The sequence below is a fragment of the Lasioglossum baleicum genome, chromosome 6 (assembly GCF_051020765.1).
Source record: "Lasioglossum baleicum chromosome 6, iyLasBale1, whole genome shotgun sequence".
NCBI lineage: Eukaryota > Metazoa > Arthropoda > Insecta > Hymenoptera > Halictidae > Lasioglossum > Lasioglossum baleicum.
In genome coordinates, this window is record NC_134934.1 from 6,729,320 (window position 1) to 6,737,377 (window position 8,058).

Consider the following 8,058-nt stretch of genomic DNA (forward strand, 5'->3'; position numbering starts at 1 on the left):
GACGTAAACCCTTCGCAGAATCCGTCTCGCGTCGAGTCCTCGTGCGTCCCTCGAACAATGCGGACGTCCCGGCCACAGGAAGATCGGAAGTAGCGAAACGAGGCTGGTCGGGCAATTTGCACCTGAATGCCTGAATCGCGTTCCTGGGGGCCACGCAGCCGCGAAGTGCATTTAGATGGCCATTTCGGCCAGCATTCGGACACATGGTATCGCGCGGCGAGGTGGGGAGAGGGAGGGTAGCATTTCAGGTGGGCTTCTCCGGGACAGCATCCGGCGTCCGAGAGCAAGGATGCGTGGGATGCTCGAAACAATGGGCATTATCCGGCTTGAACGACAGGGGTTGGGAGGGGAAGGGTCCTAGGATTCTGGCAGGATTCGAGGAGCTATAGGTATGCGGGGATGCCAGCCATCATATAGGTATGCCGTGTATCCCTTCGCTTCCCTCGATGTTACTCTCCCTTTCTCTATCTATCTATCTATCTATCTATCTATCTATCTATCTATCTGTTCCTCCACCCCACCCCACACCACCCGGCTTCCTTCCTTCCTTCCTCCCCAGACCACCCTCTTCCAAGGGGTGGCATTTAATCACAGGAGCCCGCTGCCTGGTAATTCCGTCGGACAATGGCTGTTGACCTGCGTCGTTGGGGATAGCTATCCCGCTCTCTCACCCTTCCACGGTATTAGCGTTCCTCTTTGTTCCTCTTCATCCGGCGACCAGCCACGGGACACGCTTTCTCCCTTCTTTCAAGCAATCGTCGAAAACTGTGCTCGATCCACCAGCATCGATCGCCTGGCACGCTGGAGGTGTCCTGGCGGATGGTTAATCAACTCTGATTTTGGGGTAATGAGGCGATGAGGGTGTGTGCGGATTGGGGCTGTTGATCTTCGATGGAATATGGTGGTCGTTGTCGTTGCTTATTAGGAGAGTTTGTGCAAAATATTGGGACGTGACGTGAATGGAGACAATTGTGTTTCTTTTAAGGACATGTTTCGAGTTCTCGAGGTCGTCAACATATTTTCGCTTATTAATAGACTGCGGATGTTTGTGCAAAATAATCATTAGCTGCATTAATTACGTAGAACAAATTCACTTAAATTCGATTTTCTTTAATAACGCTACTCGAAGATAGTTTGTAGGGTCCAGGAACGTTTTCCTTCCGCAAATTTCGCATCTTGTAGAGTCTCGATTGACGCGTGAAGGTTGCAATCCGGTGATTAGGCCGCAACGAGACTCAATCGGCGCTCGTTAACGTGTAACCGGTAGCCCGACCGGCGAATTAACGCGATTAACGATTACAGAGCGGTTGCATGTTGCAGAGCGACCGGAGTCGTCCGATGCTCATCAACGCATTACTCATACGCGGTTGAGCAATTGCTACAGTTACGGCCGCGGCAATTGCTCGAGCAATTTATTTCCGCGGGAATCGACGACTTCGAAACGGAAACGGCGCCGCGTCGGTCGAGAGATCGATTTCCACGTGGGTCGATCGCGATATCCTCGCCGGACAATTCATAAACGCACCCTCCTGTTTCGGCCGATTCATAGGGAGGCTGCACGGTCGTTTAATATCGCGATTCTGGCTGAGCAAAACCATTTTTTCCTCCACTCTTGTTTGTGGGAACTTTTTATTTATCCATATCTCTTATTTTTAAGCAAACCAGAAGAATTCCCTTAGAACATTCTTATAACCAGATCTTTGGATGTAACATAAAAATTGTACATGGACTTCCCTTTCTTGTGATTGATGTTTCCCTATTTTTATTTTGCATAAAGCGCAGTCTATTGATGTTTCTCTATTTTTACTTCGAAAAATACATAAAATTTTTTAAGCGTGGTTTTTAAGAAGTTTTTTTAATATATTTTTTTTATTTTGAAAATTAAACATCTCTTCCGACCTAGAATAATTCCATTGTAAACGATTTTGTTCATTTTATGGATATGAAATTGGTATAATACGTCATACAATACTTAAATGTGTAGGAAGTGATTAGATACCAACATATTTAATAATGTAAACAATATTGCGAAAAATAGTACAGCAATTTTTAGCCCTCGACTGCTAAGGGTTAAGATGCTTAGTTCAATGATTACGTGTACCTAATTTTTTTTTAATTACTGCCGAGGACTGTATACGAAAGCAATGTGTTTAGGGGATGATACTTCGCGAGGGCGGTCGTGTGTGCGCGAAACGGCGTCGGCCAATCTGATTGGCCCATCCTTCTCGTAATTGCCTGTAGATCCCGATCGCGATTACCCGGGAAATTAATACGGTTCTGGACTGGGAATTTATGCGACTCTGACGTGGATTATGCATATACGGCGGCCGTGGCCAGCCGCGGCAATAACCGCGTCGTAACGACGACGTTATCGCCCCGCGATTCTGAAATCGCTGCTTTCCCCGGTTTTGTGGAAGCCGATAGCACCGGATCATCGCGATCAGCTTTGTAACGATTATGAACGGTGCTCTGTCAATTTTGGATGGGTACAGCGAGCGCACCATGGAACGGGGCGGGTTTGTATGCGGCTGGGTTACACGTTGTCCTCGGAAGAACTGATGGCAGTAATGAACAGCTCCGGAATTAATGACCTCCGCTGGAAATCGCGTTCGATGAACATGCGTTACTTTCGTTGATAAATGATATGCGTCCTCAGTTTAAAAATGTATACAGATAACGCCGTCACCGGTATAAATTCTGGGAACTGTGGCCTAGAAATACGGGATGCTACCCGTGAACTGTAGAAATAAAATTGTTTCCTTTTTAATTACGTTTCAAATTTAGTGTAAATGTTAGATGGTTACTAGATTATTCATTTCCATCAAATATCGATCACATGTAATGCTAATTCAATAAAAAGTATAAATTCTGGGAACTGTGGCCTAGAAATAAGGGATGCTCCCCGTGAACTGTAGAAGTAAAATTGTTTCATTTTTAATTACGTTTCAAATTTAGTGTAAATGTTAGATGGTTACTAGATTATTAATTGCCATGAAATATCGATCAAATGTAATGCTAATTCAATAAAAAGTATAAATTCTGGGAACTGTGGCCTAGAAATAAGGGATGCTCCCCGTGAACTGTAGAAGTAAAATTGTTTCATTTTTAATTACGTTTCAAATTTAGTGTAAATGTTAGATGGTTACTAGATTATTCATTACCATGAAATATCGATCAAATGTAATGCTAATTCAATGCTTTGCTCGTCGGAAGCGTATTATTAACATATCGACCGCGGGACACGTGCTAATTCATTTCTCGTATGGCGTCGGTTGAAATACGGACATGGATCTCTATTAGCATGAAATAGTATTTTATGAAATAACGATAGTCAAGATAATTTCATCATGAAGGATGTAGGAACGATCGAATAAAAATGTATGGTTATTTTTCTTCTGGAAGTATGAAGGACAAGAATGTATGAGGGTCAAGAAAGCAGATGAGGGATGATTGGCTGAAAAGAAAAATTTCAAGGGAGACCAATAGATGTGGATACAATTAGCCAGCCATTGAACGATAGGAGAGGAACACGGTTACACGTGTGTGTAAGGTTAGGGCTCGTTTTAGAAATAATTGCATCACTTCGAAGGGAAGTGAAAGGGAGTCCGGAGGATAAGGAGCGCATCAGGCGGCTTCAAGAGGGGAATGCTACCGCTGCCAGTAATGAAAGGAAGATTGCGAAGAATGAGAGGGCAGCTGAGATCTTATCGAGCATCAGGCTCCGCTGGGAACTGGCGGAACGAACGCCGGATCTCAGAAAATCAGCGCTCGATGTTTCCTAAAAATGATGCTCTGCTTTTCGACGTAAGACACCTGAAATAAATCGCACGTACAAAATCAAATAGCTCTGAGAAGCACGATAAAATTAAACCTCGTAGCAGCACTGGTTCGTCTGTAAAAAAAAATTCGTTTCCAGTATTCCAATTCGTTTCAATGCGTTGTGCATTTTGTTCGTCAGTCATAAAAATCGTAAAACCTCTGACACTTGGAGGAGCGATAAAAATTAAACAGCTTCCAGGAGATGAATGAAATTAACACAGCAGGTGGTAGAAGGTTCGTATTATCTATTGCAATTGGTTAAATAAAAATCACAGCACTCGGCAAAAAATTCGTTTCAAATACCATCTCGGTGCACTGTGCATTTTATTCCCCGATCATGAAAATCGTAAAACCTCTAGCATTTGAACGAACGATAAAAATGAAACGGCTTGCAGAAGCTTGATAAAATTAGTGCAGCAAGTGTTAGAAGGCCCATACTGTTTATTCGAATTGGTTAAATAAAAATCGCACCACTGGTTCGTCTGCAACGAAAATCATTTCCGCTACCGTCTCGTGACCGTCTTGGTCCCATTTTCAAGTTGTTCGGAGATTTCAGGATATTTTTTGGAGGAAGAAAGTCGAAAGGGTTAAAGAGTGAATGATTCAATTACTGGTGAAAGAGAACGGTGCAGAATTGCACAGGGGAAAAACGAACGAGCGAAAGCGTCTCTAAAACGGCGTCGAAAGGAACCGGCGTATTTTTCCGCTGTCCCGCTGCGTCGGATTTTTGCCGGAGCGCGGAAACAAAAAACGTGGCCGCATAGTTTCGAAACAATTCCGTCGCGGAATTCCTCGACATCCGCGGCTAAAGGGCAATAAATTTGCCGCGCATTTTACGTGGTATGCGCCACTGCGAGGTACAGTCCTCGCGAGAAACGTCCCGCAATATTCCTGCGGCAATTAATACGTTAACGAGACAAATTATTTTGCTATAGATGGAAATTCCCGAGCTGTACGGCGGAGTACGTTTTCGCCGAGAACCGGAGAGATCCTGGAAAAAATATCCGAACTTTAATGACTCTCCCGAGGACATTATCCGGCGAAGGATACGTTTTTTGCGTCTAAAACTTCCTTAAAAGGTTGGCCGTATTTCCTTTAAGAATTATAAGCTGGATCTCTTTATATGTGATACGAAACTTTTCTGCGTAACACGAAAGTCACTTGGAAACTCCTTTCTTTGTCTAATTATTTGAATTCTGCAATTTTTCTATTCTATTATGCTGTTCTGCTTTAATAATAAAATACTCTATTCTTTCAATCTTTCTTCCTTCTTCAATTAATTTTGCGTTCTAATTAAAGCGTTTGTAGCGCTCTTGACGTTTCAAAATTCAGCTTGGAAAATGTGATGAAGATAGAACTTCTAAAGAAAATTCTTTTATATATGTATGTTTCTACAAATTAGCTCGTGAGAATGCATGTTTGCATGACGCACAGCCCTCAAGTGATATCTGCGTTGGCGAAGTTGAATATTCTTCATGCATGCAAGTGAATCCTTCTCCACAGAAATTAGTTCTGCAGCACAGATTTTAAATGACCTCCTCGTATCTCTGAAATACACCGCAACCTGCCCGGGATTAAGGGATCACCGGAGCTCTCAACCCTTTTAAGGTGGAATTCTCAAAGGAATATTTAATAATTATTTTCAAACGACATGTAGCTCTCCATTAGACTTTTACAATGGGATCATGTGCTTCAATACATCCTAGTGTTCATATCAAATCAAATTAAGCTAATGCATGGGTCTATTAAATGATAAAAATGCACTGTTTCGTCAGTTTTAAAGGCCCCAAAAGATCAAAGATATTAATTATGTTTTATTCAAGGTCAGGACGTTACTTTATTATTCGATTTGTGTTCCAATTTGTTCATTATAATCTACTTGGTAGAATCGGGCCTTGTCTGCCCAGAAAAGATTATTTCATCACATTCGGAGTTCGCTAAACGAGTTGCGGAAGTGAACCGGCAGTTTCGAACTGGCTCGTTCGACCGTAATTCGACCATTGCAGCGACGATAACTCGGTATCACAAATTCCGGACGAACAGAGAGCACACTGTCCAACATTTCGAGGCTGGAAGACAGTTCTAGCACCGTAGCAATGGGGATCCGTAAATATCCGAGGTCTCCAATCCCGCGGGACACTCCTCCAACATCTCCTTCAATCGTGGCGACGCGCCGTGGCGGCTAGACCTCGTCAAAATCTAAACACAGCCCCAATCTGCATACATTTTCTTACTCGGCGTGCGCAACACCCCCTGGCACAACCACCATAAACCAATCCAGCGTCTCTCTACCCCCGGTGACTTTACAAATTGCGATGCAGCCGGTTACAAGTCACCGAACGGGCCGGACGTAAATAGCGCACGGCGAAACGGCCGAGAGCATTATTTCTGCACGTGCACACACGCCGCCCTGTGGTCCCAAAATTCAAGATTTAGCACCACAGTATCGATACGACTCACTCATTTTTAAAATTTCAATGAGGCATCACAAACATTTAAATGGGGCATCGTAAAAGTAACAAAATTGTTGAAAATCAGGAGGTTTGTATTTTACTTTCGTTTTATTCAAGTGGTTGGAGAAAAAGATTTTTTTATTGGTCTCCTGAGCCTTGCAATTTATATAAGAATTGACACAAGTCGCACTTGTTTAAATATTTAAATACGAATTTTATGCGAATTTTAATTGTAAAATGTTCGAGTTTCATTGAATGATTATAGACTACAGAGGGTAGTGTGTACATCGAGATGTGTCCGAGTATAGGTGGATACTCCACTTGTCAGAAAAATTAGACAGCAGGTATCGTAAATGAGGCATCGTAAGTTACGCATTTTAAACATTTAAATAGGGCATCGTAAAAGTAACCGAATTGTTCAAAATCAGGAGGTTTGTATTTTACTTTCGTTTTATTCAAGTGGTTGGAGAAAAAGATTTTTATTGGTCTCCTGAGCCTTGCAATTTATATAAGAATTGACACAAGTCGCACGTATTTAAATATTTAAATACGAATTTTATGCGAATTTTAATTGTAAAATGTTCCAATTTCATTGAATAATTATAGACTACAGAGGGTAGAGTGTACATCGAGATGTGTCCGAGTATAGTTGTATACACTACTTCTTAGAAAAATTAGACAGCAGTTTAGTAAAAGTAATTGCAATTATGAAGAATCTATTCGATGAATTTATATTCTTGGGCACATATGATAAAAATGGCTAACAATCCGAACGAATATATTCTCGTTATTTCCACAAAGTGAAGCAAATTACTCGCTTTCAGTACATCCGTAGATCCACTGTCAATCAAAACTAATGAACGTTCCCCGCTAACTACAGACACGACAAACCCCACAGAGGCTTAAAAACCAGATTCCCCACAGAAACATGAATCCCAACGCGGCAAAATCCCGGCAAGCATAACGCCGATCGGAATTGAGCACGGAAAACACTTGCCACTTAACGAGCGATCAAAACCGCGAGGGTTGCGCCGACATTTCGCACAATGTAGCGCCCCCTCCGGTTCGATGGTAGCGCTCGTTAAGTTCAGATCCCGCGATAGGGATTGCCTAATTACGCGGTGGGCCATCAAAGTGTCAGCGCAATAAGACAGCGGACGGAAGAGAGGGGCTCGAAGGAATGCGTTTCGTCGTGGCCATAACTAAACGGGACATAGTGGTCGCAGACGAAAAAGAACATGGCCGATTTGTCGGGCAGTCACATTTCGGTGCGATGATCTCGCCGAAGGGTAAGGGGCGAAAAAGGGTTGCAGGACCAACAGTTGACTGTCGCCGCTGTAAAGTTTCGCTTAATTAAGCCCGCGGATTTAATTCCGGGGCCGGGGCCAATTTTCCGCGAATCGTCATTTATCGGGCCGGGTTCTGCGAGCGTTATGCAAATCGGGCCGCTCGGCATAATTCAACGGTGCCTCGCGGATTAAAGCCGGGCGTTCCCATGCAAATGTCGCGGGTCCGTACTAGACTAGCTGAAGGAACGTACCACGAAGACGACGACGAGTAGACTGCTGTATCGAGAAACGTTGACACTAGCTCCCTAACGGACGCCATTCACCGAGAATTCGTAGGTTGGTTCGCGGACCGGCGATAGAGTTGTCTACAACGTCGTTTTTGCAGTTTGATTTCTGCACGAGAAGGAATTCCATGTACTTCATTTAGAGGTTAATGGCTTACAGTATGCGGATCATGTTTATTCACGTGCAAGACGGTATTGCTCATTAGTGGACTA